The following is a 26,155-nucleotide window of genomic DNA, read 5'->3' on the forward strand; positions in this document are numbered from 1 at the left end:
TATCCTTAGACTAAGACCTCTGAAATTGTGAGCCCCCATATAAACTTTACTTCCTCTAATTGTTCTTGTCAGGTTTTTGGTTGGAGCAACAGAAAAACTAAAGCACTCACCATGCTGCAAGCTGGAGTGACCTAAAACTGGACCTGATTAAAATAGCTCTCCATTTCCTTCTCAACTGAAAAAACAAAAGATGAGAATGGGAAATACTGTCAACTGGAGTTTTGTTTGCATGGACTAGATTGATGCAATCCCAGGGTGGGGCTACTGCAGAGTTCTAAGAGGGGAGTCCCAGTGGCTGGAGCTTAGGTCTAATCAGGCCTTTGGGACTTTGTTGGATGGTACCTGCTTTGGAGAGATTAGATCAACACACCCCTAGGTCAGGCAGATAGTGATCTCTGCTGGGAGTCTGGATCTCAGGAGTCTCCCCAGAATTCTCACAGGACAGGGGAGCCAACCCTTCACAAATTTCATACTCCACTGCCCATAAATACAGCCTTCCCAGGCTTTATTCCTGAGTGTAATCCACTCCTTTGTTCAGTTTCCCAACCCTTTTCAGGTAGTCACATGAGCAGCCAGACCCAAAGAGAAAGTCAGTTGCGTTACTCTGCATATTTCTGTCATGAATCCTCCTGGGTACAATCTTCTCTGTGCTTTTTCAATTAGCCTCTCCTAGGTATACCCTAGGCCACACAGTAGGTGCTGGTTGGAACTGTATGGCAACATTTGCTATTACCTCCTGAGCTCCTTCAGCAGCAAGCCACAGTATGGCTGTCTCAAGATGGCTCTTGGCCTTAGCTCTCCACTTGCCAGTTGAGATACAGAGTACTTTTCAAATACCAGGTCACTGGTTCAGCCTCTGGATCAGCTAAGTTCAGGCTGCTTTTTTGTTTTACAGGTCTTTCTGTGCCAGATTGGTTGGTTGTGTTTCTCTCTCTATTTTCCCTCTCCTCTGCAGTGAAGTGGAACTGCTGCCACTCTGCAGCCAGCATGGCTCCAGTGTGCTCTTTCTTTTTCTTTTTTCAGTGCATCCAAATTTCTGAGTTTCCAGGACATTCTGACTATTCGATATTGAATCTTAATGAATTCCTTCTTTTACCCACCTTGCTAAGAAGTACTCCAACAGTTTGAATTCCAAGCCACGAATCAAATGGAAATGCAGCCTTTCTCTTACCTGCCATCTTTAATCCTTTCTCTTTTATGAAAATTCTTAAGCATAAACAGTTTAAATAATTGTAGAAGGAGAATACACTTACCCTAGATTCTGCAAAATAACATTTTCTCCATGTTTCTTTACAATGTATCACCATCTATTCATTACTCTATCTACTCATCAACTTATGTTTTTATGCATTTCTAAGTAAATGTTAGCCAGAAGATATTTTTCCCCAACCACTTCAGTCTGCATTGTTAGCTAGAATTCAATATTTAATAATAATTCAATATTATTTTCAATAATATTTACAGACAGTGAAATACATTAATCTTTATTGTACCCTTTGATAAGTTTTGGCAAATATATCAACCTACGTAATCCAAACCTTCTAAAAAAATATGTATATTACATATATATGTGTGTGTGTGTGTGTGTGTATAATATTCTCAATCCTGAAATTTCTGTGATTTTGTTTCACAGTTCACTCTCATCTTCTGATCCACAGCCCCATCAGAGACTGGTTTTAGTCTAGAATCTAACTTTTTAATGACATCACATGATGTGTATTCTTTTGTGTAAAGTTTTTTTCAGTTAGCATAGTGTATTGAGATTCATCCATGCTGTGTCTTTTTTTCCCTTTCCTTTTGGTACCAGGGATTGAAATCAGGGGCACTGAACCACTAAGCCACATCCCCAGACCATTTTTAGTTTTTATTTTGAGACAGGTCTCGATAAGTTGCTTAGAGCCTTGCTAAATTGCTGAGGCTGGTAGTAAGTAAAAAGAAATGAAAGGTTAATAAGTGATTTATCTTATCAAGTTTCAGCAAAATGTTAAATTGGGAGTATGGTAGAACTGCTGAATTATCAGTTCTTTTCAAGACATGTTTAGACCAGAAGAAAATTGGAAAATAAGAGGGGAAACATAATCTTACTTTTGGGATCTTAACTATGTTTTATTAAACTTGTTTTTCTTCATTTCATGTTGCTGTGCTAACCAGGAAAAAAAAAACTACAAAGCTAAGTAATCATTATCCAAACCAAACATGACAATGTAGCTCCATACTAACTCTACATTAATGTATGGTTGGTTTTGTCATATTGACATACAATTGATTATATGTCCCTTTTGCTTTCAATATCTATGAGAAATAGCCTCACTTGAAGTTAAAATCATTTATATTTTTATCTCGCCTTATGAATTACATATTGCATGACATATGCACTATTTATTTAATGTCTTCTTCCAAACCTATTCAGCTGGTAGGAAGTGAAACAGTAGGCATGACAGATGTAAGAACATTGAAATCAAACATTAAACATTTGAAATGCAACCAGTCTTCCCAGTCCTAATGTTTTCTTTTTCCAAATTTGATGGATTTGACATAAATAAGGCAAATGTCAATGTTAGTATCTATTTTTGGAAAAAATGTATTAACAATCAAAAGAAAATGATTTTTAAAATGTAACCTTTATCTCAGATGTTTCTATTTTTCAAGGTATCCTGTAGGAATTTTTATACATGTTAGGCATTCACAGAAGTGAATTGTAAGACTCTTAAGATTTTTCCAATTCTAAAAATGCTTATTGTAAAGCTGAGCAGTGGTGCACACCTGAAGTCTCCACATCTTAGGAGATGGCAGAAAAAGTTTTATCTGAGCCCAGATGTTGGAGGCCAGTCTGGGAAACAGGCAGAACCTATCTCTTTAGAAAACTCAATTTAAATTTTCTATGACAATCAGTCTCTGTGACTAATGCATCAAATGTGTGTTCTGCTATATGTAATTCAGTTAATTAAGTTAATTCAGCCCTTAAATCACTCCTGTGATTGCATTTGTAGTAAGAAACTATGTAATATTCAATTTATTTTTTCTTTTACCTATAGATTTAATAGTGTTTTATAGAAGAAAATATTATTTTCTTAGAGAACTAAGAACTGTAAGTCTGAAGTTACTAAGTTACTTACCTCTACCATTGAATTGTTTGCACTTCTTTATTTTTCTTTTTTCCTCTTTCTCTTTAGTGGAGAGGGGTTGAAACCAGGGCATTTGCATGCTAAGCAAATACTGTACCACTGGACTTCACTCCCTTATTCATTGTTAAGCTTGGTTGATCCAAGAATCAGGACATTCCAAATAAAGCAATCAAATGAGTGCCCTCAACCTAGGAAGATTGGAAACAGAAAAACTATAAAATAAATACAAGCAACTTAAACAGTCAAAATGCATTTCATTTGTTACCTTTTGTATGATCTTGAGCATTTGTATGATCCCTCATTTCCCAGGGACTCAGATTTGTACATTTATTCATTGAAAAAATATTTGTTTTATACTGGGCACAGAAAATTTCGCATCCTAAACATTTCTGGAATCATTCCTTCAGTTCAATCCTGAATCATTTTTATTTTTTACTGTTTCCTTCTACTTATTTGAATATCTCCTTCAGTTTATTCCCATGCCCTCACATTCATCCTAACTGAAGTATTGAGAGTGATCTATCTCCGATGCAAATATGACCATGAACCACTCTTTAAAATATTAATGTCCAGGCATCTTTAAATTACCTCTAATACTTTCATAATATGACATCTGCCTCACTTACTCTCTTTAGCCCTTTTTTCTGTCTACCCTTTCTTTTGGCATTACTCCTCATCAATCCCTATATTGCTAGACAAGCACACATCCCACTTGATATTCATCACCCTTTCTTGCTACTGCATGTCATATTCTCACCTTTTCCTGCCCTCTGTCTGGCTAACCTTACCCTCAGCTCAGGCATTGCCTCGAGAAAAACCATCTCTCACACCTTGTAGTCACACTAGCACTATGAAGAATTCAGTAAGTAATTATGGGGCCAATTAAATAAAGACTATTTCTACCAGGTCACCTAAAAGATTGTCCCCATCAGTCCAGGAGCAAAAGGGAGAGAAATGTAAAGAAATAATTTTCTGTTCACCTACACCAAAAACCCTCCCATGTTGATACAACACTGAGACAAATATCTTTGTTCCAGTAGTGCTTTATTTTATACCTATCATAGCATCTGGGACTCTGCATAGAAGTTGCCTGTTCCTCTGTTTTACAAGTTAGGGTATGTGATTGTTCAGGAGTGGACTTCCTCTTTTTAATCTTGTTATTCCTATGCTTGTCATACTACCTGACCAGATGGATGTTGAATTAACAAATGAAGAATGTGAAAACTAGAAGTTATAGTCACAATGATAATTAATTCAATGTGCAACTATGGGCAAATTATATTTAACAGTAATGTTTTACTACATGGTTAGAAAACTGTGAAGTCTTTGAGATACAGAATATAATAATCATCATTTTTTCCAGTTGTTATAGAATTTGAACTTGAACCTATTAGAATTTCTTCCCTAAGATCTTGTAATAAATCAAGTCAAGATATACTTTTGGAATCATCACAAGATTTAATATAAATTTTGTGTATATGAATTTTAAGGAGAAAATACATTTTTGGAAAAATAATACTTTACTTTTTGGACCATTGCCATAACATTTTAATTGTTTCCCATTGAATGTATAATAAGAATACTTCATTGAAGGAAAATATGCTTATATAATTTATTTATGATGAACATTCATAATATATTTGAAACTTTTCTCTGCAGAAGCTGTTTAATTTGATGGCATCCCACTTATTGGTTTTATTTCTTGAGCATTAGGTGTCTTGTTAAAGAAGTTGGTGCCTGTGCCAATATGTTGGAGTGGGGAACCTGTGTTTTCTTCTAGCAGTTGCAAAGTTTCTTGTCTAATTCCTAGGTTTTTGATCTAATTGAGTTGACTTTTGTGCAAGGTGAAGGATAGAGATCTAATTTCATTTTCTACTTGTAGATATCGAGTTTTCCTAGTATCATCAGTGAAAAAGGCTATTATTTTTACCCAAATAGTTTTGGCATCTTGTTGAGTATTGGATAACTGTATCTATGTCTCATTTTCTCTGTGTTGTCTCTTCTATTCCATTGGTCTTCATATCTATTTTGATGACAGTACCATGCTATTTTTGTTACTGTAGCTCTGTAATAAAATTTGAGTTCATGTATTATGATGTCTCCAGTATCACTTCTCTTGTTCAGTATTTCTTTCTGTACTTTATGTCTTTTGTTATTACAGATGAATTTTAGGATTGTTTATTCTAGTTCTTGAGGAATATCATTGATATTTTAATTGGAATTGCATTGAATCTGTATAAAGCTTTTGGTAGTAGAGCCATTTTGACAATTTTCATTCTTCTTATTCAAGAAATGGGAGGTTTTTCCATCTTCAAAGGTCTTCTTCAATTTGTTTTTTCATTGATCTATAGTTTTGATTGCAAAGATCTTTTACCTCCTTCGTTAATTTTTCTCCTAAGTACTTTATTTTTTGAAGTTATTATGAATGAAATAGTTTTTCTGATTTCTTTCTTAATAGCATCTTGTATGCTGGATTTATCAGCTTTATAAGTCTCACCCAGATTTGGGGTCTTTCTGATATAAGATCATGTCATCTGCAGGGATAATTTAACAACTTTTTTTCCTGTTTGTTTCCCTTTAATTTACTTCTTTTGTCTCATTGCTCTGGATAGAGTTCTAAGAACTATATTGAATCAGAATGGTGAGAATGGACATACTTGCCTTTTCCCTAAGTTTAAAGGAAATGCTTTTGGTTATTCTCCATTTAGTATGATGTTGGCTTTGGGTTTGTCTTATATAACCTTTATAATGTTGAAATAAGTTCTTTCTATTTCTTGTTTCTTGAGCAGTTTTAACATGAATGGATGCAGGATTTTGTCTTATTTTTCTGCATCTATTTAGATAATCATGGGATTCTTGCCCTCAAGAGCATGAAGATTGATTTTACAGAATGGGAGAATATAATTTCCAGCCATTCCACTAACAGGGGATTAATATCCAGAGTATACAAAAAACTTAACACACAACCACCACCACCACCACCACCACCCAATCAGTGAATAGGCAAAAGAATTCAACAGTTTTTTTTTTTTTGAGAGAGAGAGAGAGAATGAGAATTTATTTATTTTTCAGTTATTGGTGGACACAACATCTTTATTTTATCTTTATGTGGTACTGGGGATCGAACCCAGCGCCCCGCACATGCCAGGTGAGCGTGTTACTGCTTGAGCCACATCCCCAGCCCAACAGACATTTTTTCAAAAGAAGAATACAAATATACAAAAAAAAAAAAAGCTTTAGCATCCCTAGCAATTAGGGAAATGAAAATCACTCTGATCGGAATGGCAATTTTCAAGAATAAAAACAGTAATAAATATTGGGGAGGGTGTGGGTAAAAAGGTATATTCATCCATTGTTGATAGAACTGAAAATTAGTATAACTACTTTGGAAAGCAGCATGGAGATTCCTCCAAGACTAGGAATGTAGCCATCATATGACCCAGATCTTTCACTGCTTGATATTTACCAGTAAGAACTAAAATCACCATATAATAGAGATACAGGCACAACAGTGTCAATTTATGGAAGCAGCCCAAGTGCCCATCAATAGATGAATGGATTAAGAAAATAAATATACATACATAATGGAGTTTCACTCAGAAGAATGAAATGATGACATTTCTCGTTAAATGGGTGGAGCTGGAGAATATCATGTTAAGTGAAATAAGTCAGACATAGAAAGTCAAGAGTCCAATGTTCTTGCTCATATGTGGAAGCTAGAGCCTGAAAAGGGGGCAAAGGCAGGGAGGGGAGAATCCCATGATAAAAGAAGGAACATCAGTAGACTGAGGAAAGGGAAACTGGGTAGGGAAGAGGGATGGGAAAAGGAAGGAATGGTGCAATTAAATTGACCAAATTTTACTATGTACATATTTGAATATACCACAGTGAATTTCACCTTTATGTACATCTATTAAGAAACAATAAATAAATAAATACAAGGAAAACCAGTAGGCTAGAGGAAAGAGAACCAGGAAAAGAGAGGAGGGAAAGGCAAGAGGAACAACTAAGCATTGAAGTGGAACAAATTATATTTCATGCATGTGTAATTATGTCACATGAAGTCTACTATTATGTATAATAATAATAATGCACTAATAAAACATTTATATAAAGAGATGATGGTTGATATTCATATCTTGGTCTTTGCAGTATGATGGCAAATGCTAGTATTTAGCTAGTATAATGAAGTCAACGTTAATTTTTAGAACTTTTTTATCATATTTGTAGATTGTCTTGATTCATTTTGCTCTTGGATTTATAAACTCTAAAGTGTTTCTATATTTTATAAATGACTCCCAACTTTTATTCATAAATTCATGTGTTCTTTTTGTTAATTTCATTTAAAAAAAATTAATGTCTTCTAAATTTGTTTTTACTTTGGGCAATATGAACATATATTTCCATTGCTTACACATACCCTACTAGACCTGTTTTCTGAGTTCACTATCTTTTGACTTACACTTTATTTAGAATTTAGAATTTTTCTGATTTCTCTGAATTTCAAACATATTGTAGTAAAAATGTCTAGTAATTTCATAATTATTTAAAAATATTTTGTACTATGTGTTTTGCTGCTTGGAAATCCTGACTTTATATTTTTATTTCATGTTTTATTTTTTATAAAGCTAATCATATATTTCTGGTTTAGCATTTCAAGTTTGCTTTTCTTTGTCCTTTCTATACATTTAGTTTTCCATGTATTTTAGTTGTGTATTTGTAATTATTTCTACTTTTAAAAAAATTTTTAAAATGTACTCATACTGGTTAATCATTAATTAGTAAACCTATATTACTCATTTTTAGACTTTCAAAAATAAAGTCCACATATTTTCTCTTAGTATAGTTTTAGCTACATTTACTGTAAAATATTACTATAAGAAAATATTTTGCCATTATTCCAAATTCCTCTTTAATCCGGGGGCTATATAGAAATATGTTTTGTTATTATTTTTCCACTAAAGTGGACTTAGACTTTATTTTTGGTGGTGATAATGTGTGTGTGTGTTTATGTGGAATACACATTTCACAAAGTTGAATAATGTGAACATATATTAAAGTAAAAACTATTTGAAACTTTCTTGCATCTACAACTAAATTTTAAGTGCAAGTACAAACCATTTGATTGAGTTTTACATACTCAAATTGCCCAAATCCCAGCTGATTAAACAGTACCCTAAAAGTCAACTGGCCATTAATAACATTATTAATTAATGTTATTAATTAATAACACATTATTGATAGCTTATTTATATTTTACAAATTTTATTTCTCAATATGGACCTAAAGATTAGATTGATATTATTTTGCTATGCCATTGAAGCCAGATTTAAAGTTAGGTAGTCAGTGTAGTTAGGTAAATCGGGTCTAATATCGAGTGAAATCTAAAATGGAGGCCATGCTGAGAATGACTCGGAAAACACAGGACAACTCATGGATTGTTAATGAAGTCCCAAAAAGGCCCTAGGCCAAAGTCCACCTCAAAGAAGTGTTAATGAACAGCTCCCAGCAAACTTGAAGGTGCTGACTCAGAAGTCCTTCCTGACCAGATTACTTCTTTGGCCCACCTGTGTCTCACCCCTCGGGCCTTCCAACCTACATTCCATCCCCAAAACTATAAAAGGGGGAAACAACCGCACTTCCACGGATTCCACCTCTTGGGTCCCCTTCTTCCTCCGGGAGAAGTCTTTTCTGCTGTCCTTTAATAAACTTCTAATTTCTACTCTGACCTTGCCTGTGCGTGCTTCTTTGGTGTTATTCTTCAACATCGGGGAAGCAAGGACTCGTCATTGGTCAACAGCGGTAACACCATTACTGTGACCCTTACCAATATTTTAATGTTTTTCCAATTATCATAATTCAATCAACCTTATATACTTTTTCAAACAATTTTTATTACATTATAGTTGTACATACTAGTGGGATTTGCTGTTACATATTCATTTATGCACACAATTTAAAAATGTAACTTGGCTAATATCACTGCCTGGCATATCCCCTCGCCATCCCCACCTCCACCCCTTGGTCCCATTCTTCTACTGATCTTTCTTTGATTATTATGAGATCCACCCTACATTTATTTGTCTTTTTCCTCCCTAGTTTCTACATATGAGAGAAAACAGGATTCTTGACCTCTGAGTTTGACTTACTTTGTTTAACAAAATGTTCGCTAGTTCTATCCATTTTCCTGCAAATGGCATGATTTTTTTTTTCTTCATGCTGAATAAAACTCTGTCGTTTCTATACCACATTTTCTTCATCTATTCATCTGTTGATGAAAACCTAAGCTGGTTCCATAGTTTGGCAATTGTGGATTGTGCTGTTAAAAACATGGACATGTATGTGTCACTGTAGAAAGATGACATTAATTGTTCAGGATAAATACTGAAAGATGGGTCATGTGGTGCCTAGTATTTTGAGAAACCTCCATACTGATTTCCATAGTGGTTGTACTAATTTGCTATCCCACCAACAGTACAAGTGTTCCTTTTTCTCCACATTCTCATGTTTATTACATGAGTGTTCTTGATATCTGTCATTCTGACTGGCTTGAGAAGAGATCAGTGCAGTTTTGTATGGGAAGCCACCCCTGAGCTATTTGAGTGTCTTCTTTTGGCCTTGGAGCCAAGGAGCTTTTGGTTTGGCATTGCAAGCTACTTTGTGGCTCCTCCCACTTAATGGATTGTGCAATGCAAGTGACCTCTGTCTTTGCTCAGCCAGGAAGACTGATCCCATAGCTCTCCACAGTCGCAGGTGACCCATTGGGAACTGGACAGCCCACCTCCTACCCTAACTGGCTAAGAACATTCTGTAGAAAGCCTCTGAAGTTCCCTCATATAAATAAAGCAAACATGGGCCCTTATGCTCTCTTTCTAGCATGAAAGCTGGACCCTTAAGATCAAAGAGCTGTCTTGCCCTCCCTCTTTAAAACTATTTTCTGTGTGGTGTGATTTTTCGGGTATTTCTCAGCCAACCCACTCCACCCAGGGGAACCCAGCTTCCATCATCTGTGGGGGCTGTGTGTGAGAGTTTTGATTTCTGTTTCCCTTATTGATAGAGATGTTGAATACTTTTCATATATTTGTTGGCTATTTGTATTTCTTCTTTGAAAATTGTCTGCTTAATTCATTTGCCCATTTATTAATTAGATTATCTAGTTTTGGTATTAATTTTTTTTTAGTTCTTTGTTCTGGATATTGATCCTCTGTCAGAAGAGTAGCTGGAAGAGATTTTCTCCAATTCTGTATGCTTTCTGTTCATATTCCTAATTGTTTTGTTTACTATACAGAAGGTTTTTAATTTGATGCCATCCCATTTATTAACTCTTGAAATAATTTCCTGAGCTTTAGGAGTCCTATTGATAAAAGTCATTGCCTGTGCCTATATCCTAGACTGTTGACCCTACACTTTCTTCTAGGAGTTCCATAAGGATTTAGTTTCATTCTTCTATATAGGAAACACTGGTTTTCCTGGCACCATTTTTTAAAAAGGTTATCTTTTGTCCAATGTATGTTTTTGGCTCCTTTGTGAAAGATCAAATGTGTGGGTTTCTTTCATGTATTCTGTTCTGTTTCTTTGGTCTTCCTGTATATTTTCATGCCAGTACCATTGCAGTTTTTGTTACTATAGCTCCATAGTATAATTTCAATTAAGATATTTCAATGTCTCCAGCATTGCTTTTGTGACTTAAAATTGCTATGGCTATTCTGGTTCTTTTATTCTTCCAAGGGGATTTTAGAAATGTTTTTTCTAGTTCTGTGAAGAATGACATTTGTGTACTGATGGGAATTGCATTGAATTTGTATATTGCTGTTGTTACTATGGCCATTTTAACTATTAATTCTGCCTATCCATGAACATGGGAGGTCTTTTCATTTTCTGAGGTCATCTTCAATTTTTTCTTCAGTGTTCTATAGTTTTTGTTGTAGAGGTCTTTCACCTCCTTGACTAGGTTTATTCCTTGATAAAAATCTTGAGGCTATTGTGGATGGAATTGTTCTGATTTTTATCTCAGGAGATCCATTATTAGCATGTAGGAAAGCTACTGATTTTGTATATGGATTTTGTAACCGACTTTGCCAGATTTGTTTATTAGCTCTAGTAGTCTTTTGGTGGAGTTTTTTTTTTGGGGGGGGTCTTCTAGGTATAGGATCTTATCATCTGCCAATAGTAATAACTTGACTTATTCCTTTCCTATTTTTATCCCCTCTATTTCCTTCTGTTGCTTAATTGCTCTGGCTAGAATTTTAGGGACTATATTAAATAGAAATCCTTGTTTTTGTCCCAGATTTGAAAGAAAATGCTTTCAGTTTTTCCCATATTGTGAGATTTGGTTTGGGTTTTTCATATGTAGCTTTTATCATGTTGTTTTAGTCAGCTTTTTCACTGCTGTGACTAAAAGATGAGACCAACACAATTATAAAGGAAGAAGAATTTATTTGAGGGCTCATGGTTTCAGAGTTCTTAGTCCATAGAAGGCCAGCCTCATTCCTCAGGGCTTGAGGTAAGGCTAAACATTATGGTGGGAGAGGGTGGCAGAGGGAAACATCTCACATCACTGTGACCAGGAACCAGAGAGTTTTCCACTGGCCAGATACAAGCCATGCCCCAGTTCCCACTTGCTCCAGCTATACTCTACCACTTCAGTTACCACTCAGTTAATTCCTATAAAGGGATGTCCTCTTGATTCAATTTTGGCATATTGTATTTGTCTAGAAATGAATTCTTTTTCTTAGGTTTTCCAAGTTATTGGTGTATGTTTTCAAAATAGTTTCTAATGATCTGCTGGATTTCTATGATGTCTGTGGTAATTTCTCTTTTTTAATCTCTAATTGTATTAATTTGTGTTTTTTCTTTTTGAAAAAGAAAATAAGGGCTTATCACTCTGGTTTATGTTTTCAAATAACCACATCTTTGTTTCATTGATCATTTGTACTGCTTTTATTCTCAAGTTAATTGATTTCAGCTCTGATCTTTCCTTTTTTAAAAAAAAATTTATTGATTTTTAAAAAAATAAATGACAGTGGAATGCATTACAACACTTATTACACTTATACAGCACAATTTTTCATATCTCTGATTGTATATAAAGTATTTTGACACCAATTTGTATATTCATACATGTACCTTGGATAATGATATCTATCACATTTGCATTTCTCTAATTGCTAGAGATTATGAACATTGTTTCATATATTTGTTGATTGCATGTATCCTCTTCTGAGAAGTGTCTTTTCAGGTTCTTGGCCCGTTTGTTGATTGGATTATTTGTTATTTTGGTGCTTAGCTTTTTGAGTTCTTTATATACCCTAGAGATTAGTGGTATATCTGATGTGTGAGGGGTAAAAATTTGCTCCTAGGATGTAGGCTCTCTGTTTACCTCACAGATTGTTTCTTTTGCTGAGAAGAAACATTTTAGTTTGATTCCATCCCATTTATTGATTCTTGGTTTTAATTCTTGCACCAAAGGAGCCTTATTAAGGAAGTTGTGGCCTAATCTGACTTGATGAAGATTAGGGCCTATTTTTCCTTCTATTAGACACAGAGTCTCTGTGTTTTAATTCCAAGATCCTTGATCCACTTTGAGTTGAGTTTTGTGCATGGTGAGAGATAGGGGTTTAATTTCATTTTGTTGCATATAGATTTCCAGATTTTCCAGCACCATATGTTGAAGAGGCTATCTTTTCACCAATGCTTGTTTTTGGCACCTTTGTCTAATATAAGATAATTGTAATTTTGTGGGTTAGACTCTGTGTCCTCTATTTTGTACCATTGGTCTACCAGTCTGTTTTGGTGCCAAGACCATGCCGTTTTAATTACTATTGCTCTGTAGTATAGTTTAAGGTCTGGTATAGTAATGCCACCTGCTTCACTCTTCCTGCTAAGGATTGCTTTAGCTATTCTGGGTCTCTTATTTTTCCAGATGAATTTCATGATTGTGAAGAGGATCCAACATGGCAGCGGGGACAGAGAGATCAAGTCTCTGACCTCTTCAGCTGCGCAGGCATAGGGAGTCTTAAACCATCTAAATGCTGTTTGCTCAGGATCACTAGGCAATGCTGAGCTAACGTGGATCTGGGGCAAACAGTCTGCGCCTCTCAGAACACGCACCAAGCCTGGATCGGCTGAATTCAGGCTACTGTTTGCCTGTGTCTCGCAGAAAAACCACTGTGACTCAGCGCTAAATGATCCCCCTGAAACAACTGGTCAGCCCTTCTGAACCTGCGGAGGTTAATACCAAATGAGCCTTCATAGGCAGTGGCCACAGGATTGAGACGGGGCTTGGGAGAGCCGGTCAGGACCCCCCCATTGCATCGGTCACCTGGCAAAGGGAACGAACTGTCGCCATTTGCATGGGATACCACCATGGCAGAGAACTGACGTCACCAGAATGCGGTGGAGGAGATAACTTCATTGAAACTGGCGGCGGCAGGTGTGTAACCTCCTAGCCTTTCCTCTCCACACAGCAGGGAAACCTCAAGGGCCCCTTCCAGCTCTCCCGTGAGCTCGATAGTCAGACCAAGGGAATCAGGAGCGGCAGGTTCGGGACCCGAGGTGCGGGACCCCTGGCTACCGCTCCCACCAGCGCTGAAAACTGAGGTCTCTTGCACCAGCTCCTGGGGACGCGGCTACCGGAGGGCAGGCAAAATATGCTGAGGGTTCTCAGCCCCAAGCTCCACAACCTTAGGGTCTGAGGGAATGGCAAACAGGGAGAGTGTGCCCAGTCGTTCAAGAAAATAGGGCTTCTGGGAGCAGCAGACCTGGCGTGTAGCCAGTATTATGATGAATGTCACCGGTGAGCGGGGCCTGGCTTGAGGAAAAGTGGGGAAGTGACTAGACACAAGACAAGGCCCTAAGCACTCAGGATTGAAGACCCGCCCAGGCTGGGAGGAGGAGCTGCTGCATAGTGATTGGTTCCCGCCTATTGAGAGGAGAAGCTTGGCAGGTGGGCACAGCTCCACCTACTGGAAGAGAAGTTAATTGAACTCTAAGAGCATTTTTTTACTTCTTTTATTATTATTATTTGGGTTTTTTTCATTTTTATTTTTAATTTTTAAAATTATTTTTATTATTCTTAATTTTTATTTTAAAAAATTTTTTTTTCTTTTTTTATCTTCTATTTTTTCTTTTGTCTTTTCATTTCTTTTCAATTTCCTTATTCTCCTTTCCTTGAATGCTACCTGTTTACTCTCATTCTCTTTAGTGACTTCTTCCCTTCCCTTCTAATACCTTTCCTCCCAAGCATCAGGACGCTGTTTATGTGTAATTTACTAAATATGTATAGGTCAATGTTCTGAGGCATTATATAGTGCTACCAAGTCCCTAGCTACACCCAAATACTCCAGACCATTCTCCTGTTAATATCCCTCATCAGTAGAGCAACCCTCCAAGGTTGCCAAGAGATACCAACCTCAATACCATCACATCATTTGACCTAAATATAAGTCCCAAGACCAAACCGCAGACCGCTATATGCCATCAGAATCTGTACACAGTTTAGGAAATGAATGAATCTGCATTAAAGTGCAATAAAACTCATCATCTCTAGTCATAGTCTCCCATCACAAAAGAGAGACCCCAGAGACACACAAAACCAAATAAATTTATAGGTGTAAACAGTAACTCAGCAGTCAAACAGAACAGGAAGTAACATGAGCAGCATGAAAAAGCAAGGAAGAAAAGGAGTACAAACAATGCACGACAGCCTAAATACTCAGGAGGACCTAGAGGCATCAGAAAAATGGTCAAATAAAGAACTCAAGGAATACCTTAGACAGATGGAATGGAATCTTAAAGAGGATATGAGACAGCAAATTCAAACAATGAAAGAACACATTGAAAATGAATTACATAAACAGATAAAAGAAGCAAATAAGCATCTTTATCAGGAGATAGAGATTATTAAAAAAATCAAACAATAATTCTAGAAATGAAGGAAACTATATACCAAATTAAAAACTCAAATGAGAATATCACTAACAGAGTGGAACAAGTAGAAGCCAGAATGTCGGATAATGAAGACAAAATATATATCATCTTGAAAAGAGTCTAGCCAACTCAGAAAGGGTGGTAAAAAATCACGCGGAAAACATCCAAGAGATATGGGATAACATAAAAAAAAACAAAGAAAAGGACTGTGTGCGGTGTGTTGCGGGAGGGGGCGCGTGGCAGACGATGGAGCTCTGAGTGCAGCTCTGGCGCCGGCGGTGGGACCGTGGACCGCCTTTCATGAGATTCCTTACTCTCCAATCTGGGGAGCTTGAGGCCAAAGGCAGAGGAACCATCCGGGGGCTTTATTTCAAGGTAATTTCAAGGCAAGGGCTCACTAAGTTGCTGAAGATGGCCTCAAACTTGTGATCCTCCTGCCTCACTCTCCATGTTGCTGGGATTATAGCTGTGTACCACTGCACCTAGCTCTGTATAAATTTCAGAGATCCAACATGGCGGCCGGCGAGGAAGCAGCGTCTCCAACGTCTCCACTTTAACGGGATATGAAAGACTCATCGAAACAGCTGCAGCCTAGCTACGGAGGAACTTCTACCATAACTTCCTTAAGAGGAGAGCTGCCGTGAACTGGTAGGTTTACTCGAAGTGACAGGTTGCCCCAGAGAAGTGGATCTTGGAAGGCCACGCGGGCACAGAGGTCTAGTCCCCCAACCATCAGCCGCTCCGGCAGGCGGCTCCCCCTGGAGGCCTAGCTCTCGCCCTGGGAGAAGCGGCCCCACCCGCCCGCTTCCTAACCTGGCAGCCACAGCTACTCAGCGATAAAGGTGCCCACGTGGCGGGTGCAGAAGTTAAGTCCTGTAGACGCCAGCCACCTTTGCAACCCCCGGGAACCCTGAGTGGCTTGGCCCGCCCCGCCCGAACCGGCAGTCCTCCGCCATACGGGCTCCCCCGGGAGGCCTAGCTCTCGCCCTGGGAGAAGCGGCCCCACCCGCCCGGTTCCTAACCAGGCAGCCACAGCTACTCGGCAATAAAGGTGCCCACGTGGCGAGTGCAGAAGTTAAGTCCTGTAGACGCCAGCCGCCTTTGCAACCCGCGGGAACCCTGAGCGGCTTAGCCCGCCCCGCCCGAACCGGCGGGTGCAGAAGTTAAGTCCTGCGGACGCCAACCGCCTTTGCAACCCGCGGGATCCCTGGGCGGCTTGGCCCGCCCCGCCCGAACCGGCAGTCCTCCGCCATACGGGCTCCCCCGGGAGGCCTAGCTCTCGCCCCGGGAGAAGCGGCCCCACCCGCCCGGTTTCTAACCAGGTGGCCTCAGCTACTTGGAGATAAAGGTGCCCTCGTGGTGGGTGCAGAAGTTAAGTCCTGCAGACGCCAGCCACCTTTGCAACCCGCGGGATCCCTGAGTGGCTTGGCCCGCCCCGCCGGAACCGGCAGTCCTCCGACATACAGGCTCCCCCGGGAGGCCTAGCTCTCGCCCTGGGAAAAGCGGCCCCACCCGCCCGGTTCCTAACCAGGCAGCCACAGCTACTCGGCAATAAAGGTGCCCACGTGGCAGGTGCAGAAGTTAAGTCCTGCAGACGCCAGCCACCTTTGCAACCCGCGGGATCCCTGGGCGGCTTGGCCCGCCCCGCCCGAACCGGCAGTCCTCCGCCATACGGGCTCCCCCGGGAGGCCTAGCTTTCGCCCCGGGAGAAGCGGCCCCACCCGCCCAGTTTCTAACCAGGTGGCCTCAGCTACTTGGAGATAAAGGTGCCCTCCTGGTGGGTGCAGAAGTTAAGTCCTGCAGACGCCAGCCACCTTTGCAACCCGCGGGATCCCTGAGCGGCTTGGCCCGCCCTGCCCAAGCGGCGGCGGGTGCAGAAGTTAAGTCCTGCAGACGCCAACCGCCTTTGCAACCCGCGGGATCCCTGAGCGGCTTGGCCAGCCCCGCCCGAACCGGCAGTCCTCCACCATACGGGCTCCCCCGGGAGGCCTAGCTGTCGCCCAGGGAAAAGCGGCCCCACCCGCCCGGTTCCTAACCAGGCAGCCACAGCTACTCGGCAATAAAGGTGCCCTCGTGGTGGGTGCAGAAGTTAAGTCCTGCAGACGCCAGCCACCTTTGCAACTCGCGGGAACCCTGAGCGGCTTGGCCCGCCCCGCCCGAACCGGCGGCGGGTGCAGAAGTTAAGTCCTGCAGACGCCAGCCACCTTTGCAACCCGCGGGATCCCGGAGCGGCTTGGCCCGCCCCGCCTGAACCGGCAGTCCTCCGCCATCCGGGCTCCCCCGGGAGGCCCAGCTCTCGCCCTGGGAGAAGCGGCCCCACCCGCCCGGGTCCCAACCACGCGACCGCAGCTACTCGGCGATAAAGGTGCCCCCGCAGCGGGTGCAGGAGTTAAGTCCTGCTGATACCAGCCGCGTTTGCAAGCCGCCGGCACCCAGTGCGGCTTGGCCCACCCCGCCTGAACCGGCAGTCGGCCTCCACCATCCGGGCTCCCCCGGGAGGCCTAGCTCTCGCTCCGGGAGCAGCCCCCTGCAAGCTAGGGGAACCTTTGACCCATCGGGAGGTTAGGCCCAGCAACCTGCGGAGTGATAGAGGTGCCCCTCGTACCTGCTGGGTAGGCGGACCTTTGACCGACCAGCAGAGCAGACCTAGGGCCTACCAGCGTGGTAGACGGATCACACCAATTGGAGGAGGATCACAGCCACTACATGCCCTGCAAGGGTGATTATTCAACTATACAAGAGCAATATAAATAAATAGAGGGAAAATTTCAAAACACAACAGTTTCACCAAGCAGAAAGAAACGCCAGCAGTATGAAAAGACAAGGAAAGAAAGGACCACAGGCAATGCAGGTCAACTCAACTTTAGAAGAGGTAATAGGTGCAACAGATGGAATGTCAGATAGAGAGATCAGGATATACATGCTTCAGATGATCTGGAGTCTCAAGGAAGACATGAGACAGCAAAATCAGATAATGAAAGATCACATTGACAAACAAATCCAGGAAGTAAAAGATCAATTTCACAGGGAGATAGAGGAAATAAAAAACAAACAAATAGAAATAATAGAATTGCAGGAAAAAATAAACCAACTTAAAAACTCAATTGAGAATACTACCAGCAGAGTAGATCACTTAGAAGAGAGAACATCAGACAATGAAGACAAAGTATTTCAACTGGAAAAGAACATAGACAGCTCAGCAAGTCTGCTAAGAAACCATGAACAGAACATCCAAGAAATATGGGACAATATCAAAAGACCAAATTTAAGAGTCATTGGGATACAGGAAGGCACAGAGCTCCAAACCAGAGGAATACACAGCCTATTCAATGAAATAATACGAGAAAACTTCCCAGACTTGAAGAATGAGACAGAATCCCAAATCCTAGAAGCCTACAGGACGCCGAATGTACAAAACCATAAGAGATCCACACCTAGACACATTATAGTGAAGATGTCCAACATACAGAATAAGGAAAGAATTTTAAAAGCTACAAGGGAAAGGAAGCAGATTACATTTAGGGGTAAACCAATCAGGATAACAGCTGATCTCTCAACACAGACTCTGAAAGCTAGAAGATCCTGGAATAACATATTTCAAACACTGAAAGAAAATGGGTTCCAACCAAGAATCGTGTATCCGGCAAAATTAAGCTTCAGGTTAGAAGATGAAATTAAAACCTTCCATGATAAACAAAAGTTAAAAGAATTCGCAGCTAGAAAACCATCTCTTCAAAAAATCCTTGGCAAAACATTGCAGGAAGAGGAAATGGAAAATAACATTGAAAACCAACAATGGGAGGTAGGACAGTAAAGGGGGGAAAGTAGTCAAAGAGGATAACAAATCAGGTTTAGTAACATTAACAAACAAATATGGATAGAAGTACAAACCATATCTCAATAATAACCCTAAATGTCAATGGCTTAAACTCACCAATTAAGAGACACAGGCTAGTAGAATGGATCACAAAACAAGACCCAACAATATGCTGTCTACAGGAGACGCATCTGATAGAAAAAGATATCCATAGACTGAAGGTGAAAGGTTGGGAAAAATCATACCACTCATATGGACAGCGGAAACAAGCAGGCGTGTCCATACTCATATCTAATAAAATAGATTTCAAGCCAAAGCTAATCAAAAGGGATAAAGAAGGACACTTCATACTGCTCAAGGGAACCATAAACCAACAAGACATAACAATCATAAATATATATGCCCCAAATAATGGTGCAGCGGTGTTCATCCAGCAAACTCTTCTCAAGTTCAAGAGTCTGATAGACCACCATACAATCATCATGGGAGACTTCAACACACCTCTCTCACCACTGGACAGATCTTCCAAACAAAAGTTAAACAAGGAAACTATAGAACTCAACAACACAATTAATAACCTAGACTTAATTGACATATATAGACTTTACCACCCAACATCAAGTAGTTACACTTTTTTTTCAGCAGCACATGGAACCTTCTCAAAAATAGACCATATATTATGTCACAGGGCAACTCTTAGACAATATAAAGGGGTAGAGATAATACCATGCATCTTATCTGATCATAATGGAATGAAACTGAAAATCAATGATAAAAGAAGAAAGGAAAAATCAAGCATCACTTGGAGAATGAACAACAGGTTGCTGAGTGACATATGGGTTATTGAAGACATCAAGGAGGAAATTAAAAAATTCCTAGAGTTAAATGAAAACACGGACACAACATATCGGAATCTATGGGACACATTGAAAGCAGTCCTAAGAGGAAAATTCATTGCTTGGAGTTCATTCCTCAAAAAAAGAAAAAACCAACAAATAAATGATCTCATACTCCATCTCAAAATCCTAGAAAAAGAGGAGCAAAACAACAGCAAAAGAAGTAGAAGGCAAGAAATAATCAAAATCAGAGCTGAAATTAATGAAATTGAAACAAAAGAAACAATTGAAAAAATTGACAAAACTAAAAGCTGGTTCTTTGAAAAAATAAATAAAATTGACAGACCCTTAGCCATGCTAACGAAGAGAAGAAGAGAGAGAACCCAGATTACTAGCATACGGGATGAAAAAGGCAATATCACAACAGACACTTCAGAAATACAGAAGATAATGAGAGACTATTTTGAAGCCTTATACTCCAATAAAATAGAAGATAGTGAAGGCATAGATAAATTCCTTAAGTCTTACGATCTGCCCAGATTGAACCAGGAGGATATAGACAACCTAAACAGACCAATAACAATAGAAGAAATAGAAGAAACCATCAAAAGACTACCAACTAAGAAAAGCCCAGGACCGGATGGGTATACAGCAGAGTTTTACAAAACCTTTAAAGAGGAACTAACACCAATACTTTTCAAGCTATTTCAGGAAATAGAAAAAGAGGGAGAACTTCCAAATTCATTCTACGAGGCCAACATCACCCTGATTCCGAAACCAGACAAAGACACTTCAAAGAAAGAAAACTACAGACCAATATCTCTAATGAACCTTGACGCAAAAATTCTCAATAAAATTCTGGCGAACCGGATTCAAATACATATCAAAAAAATTATACACCATGATCAAGTAGGATTCATCCATGGGATGCAAGGCTGGTTCAATATACGGAAATCAATAAATGTTATCCACCACATCAATAGACTAAAAAATAAGAACCATATGATAGTCTCGATAGATGCAGAAAAAGCATTCGACAAAGTACAGCATCCCTTTATGTTCAAAACTCTAGAAAAATTAGGGATAACAGGATCATACCTCAACATTGTAAAAGCAATATATGATAAGCCACAGGCCAGCATCATTCTGAATGGAGAAAAATTGAAGGCATTCCCTCTAAGATCTGGTACAAGACAGGGATGCCCTCTCTCACCACTTCTGTTCAACATAGTCCTCGAAACACTGGCAAGAGCAATTAGACAGACGAAAGAAATTAAAGGGATAAAAATTGGAAAAGAAGAACTTAAATTATCACTATTTGCAGATGATATGATTCTATACCTAGCAGACCCAAAAGGGTCTACAGAGAAGCTATTAGAGCTAATAAATGAATTCAGCAAAGTGGCAGGATATAAAATCAACACGCATAAATCAAAGGCATTCCTGTATATCAGCGACAAATCCTCTGAAACGGAAATGAGGACAACTACTCCATTCACAATATCCCCCCAAAAAATAAAATACTTGGGAATCAACCTAACAAAAGAGGTGAAAGATTTATACAATGAAAATTACAAAACCCTAAAGAAAGACATAGAAGAAGACCTTAGAAGATGGAAAAATATACCCTGCTCATGGATAGGCAGATCCAACATCATCAAAATGGCGATATTACCAAAAGTTCTCTATAAGTTCAATGCAATGCCAATCAAAATCCCAGCTGCATTTCTTGTAGAAATAGGTAAAAGAATCATGAAATTCATATGGAATAATAAAAGACCCAGAATAGCAAAAACAATACTAAGCAGGAAGTGTGAATCAGGCGGTATAGCGATACCAGACTTCAAACTATACTACAGAGCAATAGTAACGAAAACAGCATGGTACTGGTACCAAAACAGGCGGGTGGACCAATGGTATAGAATAGAGGACACAGTAACCAATCCACAAAACTACAACTATCTTATATTTGATAAAGGGGCTAAAAGCATGCAATGGAGGAAGGATAGCATCTTCAACAAATGGTGCTGGGAAAACTGGAAATCCATTTGCATCAAAATGAATCTGAATCCCTATCTCTCGCCTTGCACAAAAGTTAACTCAAAATGGATCAAGGAGCTTGATATTAAATCAGAGACACGGCATCTGATAGAAGAAAAAGTTGGTTATGATCTACATACTGTGGGAGCAGGCTCCAAATTCCTCAATAGGACACCCATAGCGCAAGAGTTAACAACTAGAATCAACAAATGGGACTTACTCAAACTAAAAAGTTTTTTCTCAGCAAAAGAAACAATAAGAGAGATAAACAGGGAGCCTACATCCTGGGAACAAATCTTTACTCCACACACTTCAGATAGAGCCCTAATAACCAGAATATACAAAGAACTCAAAAAATTAGACAATAAGACAACAAGTAACCCAATCAATAAATGGGCAAAGGACCTGAACAGACACTTCTCAGAAGAGGACATACAATCAATCAATAAGTACATGAAAAAATGCTCACCATCGCTAGCAGTCAGAGAAATGCAAATCAAAACTACCCTAAGATACCATCTCACTCCAGTAAGATTGGCAGCCATTAGGAAGTCAAACAACAATAAGTGCTGGAGAGGATGTGGGGAAAAGGGCACTCTTGTTCATTGCTGGTGGGACTGCAAATTGGTGCAGCCAATTTGGAAAGCAGTATGGAGATTTCTTGGAAAGCTGGGAATGGAACCACCATTTGATCCAGCTATTCCCCTTCTCGGTCTATTCCCTAAAGACCTAATAAGAGCATGCTACAGGGACACTGCTACATCGATGTTCATAGCAGCACAATTCACGATAGCAAGATTGTGGAATCAGCCTAGATGCCCTTCAATAGATGAATGGATTAAAAAAATGTGGCATTTATACACAATGGAGTATTACTCTGCATTTAAAAATGATAAAATCATAGAATTTGGAGGGAAATGGATGGCATTAGAGCAGATTATGCTAAGTGAAGCTAGTCAATCTTTAAAAAACAAATACCAAATGACTCCTCTGATATAAGGGGAGGAAACAAGGACAGGGTAGGGACGAAGAGCTTGAGACGAAGATTTTCATTAACAGGGTTGAGAGGTGGGAGGGAAAGGAAACGAGAAGGGGAATCGCATGGAAATGGAAGGCGATCCTCAGGGTTATACAAAATGACATATAAGAGGAAAGGAGGGGTAAGACAAGATAATTCAAATGGAAGAAGTGATTTACAGTAGAAGGGGTAGAGAGAGAAAAGGGGAGGGGAGGGGAGGGGAGGGGGGATAGTAGAGAATAATACAGACAGCAGAATACATCAGACACTAGAAAGGCAATATGTCAATCAATGGAAGGGTAACTGATGTGATACAGCAATCTGTATACGGGATAAAATTGGGAGTTCATAACTCATTTGAATCAAACTGTGAAATATGATGTGTGAGGAACTATGTAATGTTTTGAATGACCAACAATAAAAAAAAAAAAAAATAAAGTATAAATTTAAAAAAAAAAAAACAAAAAAAAAACAAAGAAAAGAGTCATCGGGATAGAGGAAGGTATAGAGGTTCAAAGCGAGGGAATGAACAACCTGCTGAATGAAATAATTACAGAAAACTTTCCAGAAATAAAAAAGGAAACGGATGTTCAAATTGTAGATGCATATAGGACACCGAGCATACAAAATCACAGTAGACCAACGCCAAGACACATTGTTATGAAGATATGCAATATAAAGAAGAAAGAGAAAATATTAAAAGCTACAAGAGAAAGGAGGCAGATTACATTCAGGGGTAAACCAAAAAGGTTAACAATGGATTTTTCATCACAGACGCTGAAAGCAAGAAGATCCTGGAACAACATATTTCAAACACTGAAAGACAATGGATGCCAACCAAGAATTTTGTATCCAACAAAATTAAGCTTCAGGTATGACAACGAAATAAAAGTCTTCCATGATAAACAAAAGTTAAAAGAATTTGCAGCCAGAAAACCAGCATTGCAAAGCATCTTGAGCAAAACACTACATGAGGAAGAAATGAAAAACAATAACCAAAACCAACAGTGAGAAGTACCTTAGTAAATCCAGAGGGCGGGGGAAAGCTAATCATGGAGAAACAAACCAAATTAAAAAACAAAAAGATAAATAATCAAACATGGCAGGAAGTACAAACCATATATCAATAGTAACTCTAAACGTTAATGGCTTAAACTCATCAATAAAGTGACATAGGCTGGTAACATGGATTAAAAAAACAAATCCAACAATATGCTGCCTCCAGGAGACACATCTGATTGGAAAAGACATACACAGGCTGAAAGTGAAATGTTGGGAAAAAATATACCATGCACATGTTCCTCGTAAGCAAGCAGGGGTGGCCATCCTCATATCGAATAAAATCAACTTCAAGACTAAGTTAATCAAAAGAGATAAGGAAGGACATTATATACTGTTAAAAGGAACCATTCACCAACAAGACATAACAATTATCAATATTTATGCACCAAATAATGGTGCTGCGATCTTCATAAAACAAACTCTCCTCAAGTTCAAAAATCAAATAGACCACAACACAATAATTATGGGTGACTTCAACACACCTCTCTCACCATTGGACAGATCCTCCAAACAAAAGTTGAATAAAGAAACTGTAGAACTCAATACCACAATCAATAACCTAGACTTAACTGACATATATAAAATATATCAACTATCATCACGTGGATATACTTTTTTCTCAGCAGCACATGGATCCTTCTCAAAAATAGATCATATATTATGCCATAGGGCAACCGTCAGTAAATATAAAGAGGTGGAGATAATACCATGCATTTTATCTGATCATAATGGAATGAAACTGGAAATCAATGATAAAAGAAGGAAGGAAAAATCCTACATCACATGGAAAATGAACAGTATGTTACTGAATGATCAATGGGTTACAGAAGACATAAAGGAGGAAATCAAAAAATTCTTAGAGATAAATGAAAATACAGACACAACATATTGGAATCCTTGGGACAGAATGAAAGCAGTTTTGAGAGGGAAATTCATCTCCTGGAGGTCATTCCTCAAAAAAGAAAAAAAAAACAACAAATAAATGAGCTCACACTTCATCTCAAAGCCCTAGAAAAGGAAGAGCAAAACAACAGCAAATATAGCAGAAGGCAAGAAATAATTAAAATCAGAGCGGAAATCAATGAAATTGAAACAAAAGAAACTATTGAAAAAATTGACAAAACTAAAAGTTGGTTCTTCGAAAAAATAAATAAGATCAACAGACCCTTAGCCATGCTAACAAAGAGAAGAAGAGAGAGAACTCAAATTACTAACATACAGGATGAAAAAGGCAATATCACAACAGATGCTACAGAAGTACAGAAGACAATTAGAAATTATTTTGAAAACCTATATTCCAATAAAATAGAAGATAGTGAAGACATCGATAAATTTCTTAAGTCATATGATTTGCCCAGACTGAGTCAGGAGGATACGCACAATTTGAACAGACCAATATCAATGGATGAAATAGAAGAAGCAATTAAAAGACTACCAACCAAGAAAAGCCCAGGACCTGATGGGTATACAGCGGAGTTTTACAAAACCTTTAAAGAAGAATTAATATCAATACTTTTCAAGTTATTTCAGGAAATAGAAAAGGAGGGAGCTCTTCCAAATTCATTCTATGAGGCCAACATCACCCTGATTCCGAAACCAAAGACACCTCAAAGAAAGAGAACTACAGACCAATATCTCTAATGAACCTAGATGCAAAAATCCTCAATAAAATTCTGGTGAATCAGATACAAAAACACATAAAAAAAAATTGTGCACCATGATCAAGTAGGATTTATCCCTGGGATGCAAGGGTGGTTCAATATACAGAAATCAATAAATGTTATTCACCACATCAATAGACTTAAAGATAAGAACCATATGATCATCTTGATAGATGCAGAAAAAGCATTCGACAAAGTACAGCATCCCTTTATGTTTCAAAACATTAGAAAAACTATGGATAATAGGAACTTACCTCAACATTGTAAAAGCTATCTATGCTAAGCCTCAGGCTAGCATCATTCTGAATGGAGAAAAATTGAAGCATTCCCTCTAAAATCTGGAATAAGATAGGGATGCCCTCTATCACCACTTCTATTCAATATAGTTCTTGAAACACTGGCCAGAGCAATTAGACAGACAAAAGAAATTAAAGGCATAAAAATAGGAAAAGAAGAACTTAAATTATCACTATTTGCAGATGACATGATTCCATACCTAGAAGACCCAAAAGGGTCTACAAAGAAACTACTAGAATTAGTAAATGAATTCAGCAAAGTGGCAGGATATAAAATCAACACACATAAATCAAAGGTATTTCTGTATATCAGTGACAAAACTTCTGAAATGGAAATGAGGAAAAACACCCCATTCACAATATCCTCAAAAA

Source organism: Urocitellus parryii, chromosome 5 (genome assembly GCF_045843805.1).
Source record: "Urocitellus parryii isolate mUroPar1 chromosome 5, mUroPar1.hap1, whole genome shotgun sequence".
Classification (NCBI taxonomy): domain Eukaryota; kingdom Metazoa; phylum Chordata; class Mammalia; order Rodentia; family Sciuridae; genus Urocitellus; species Urocitellus parryii.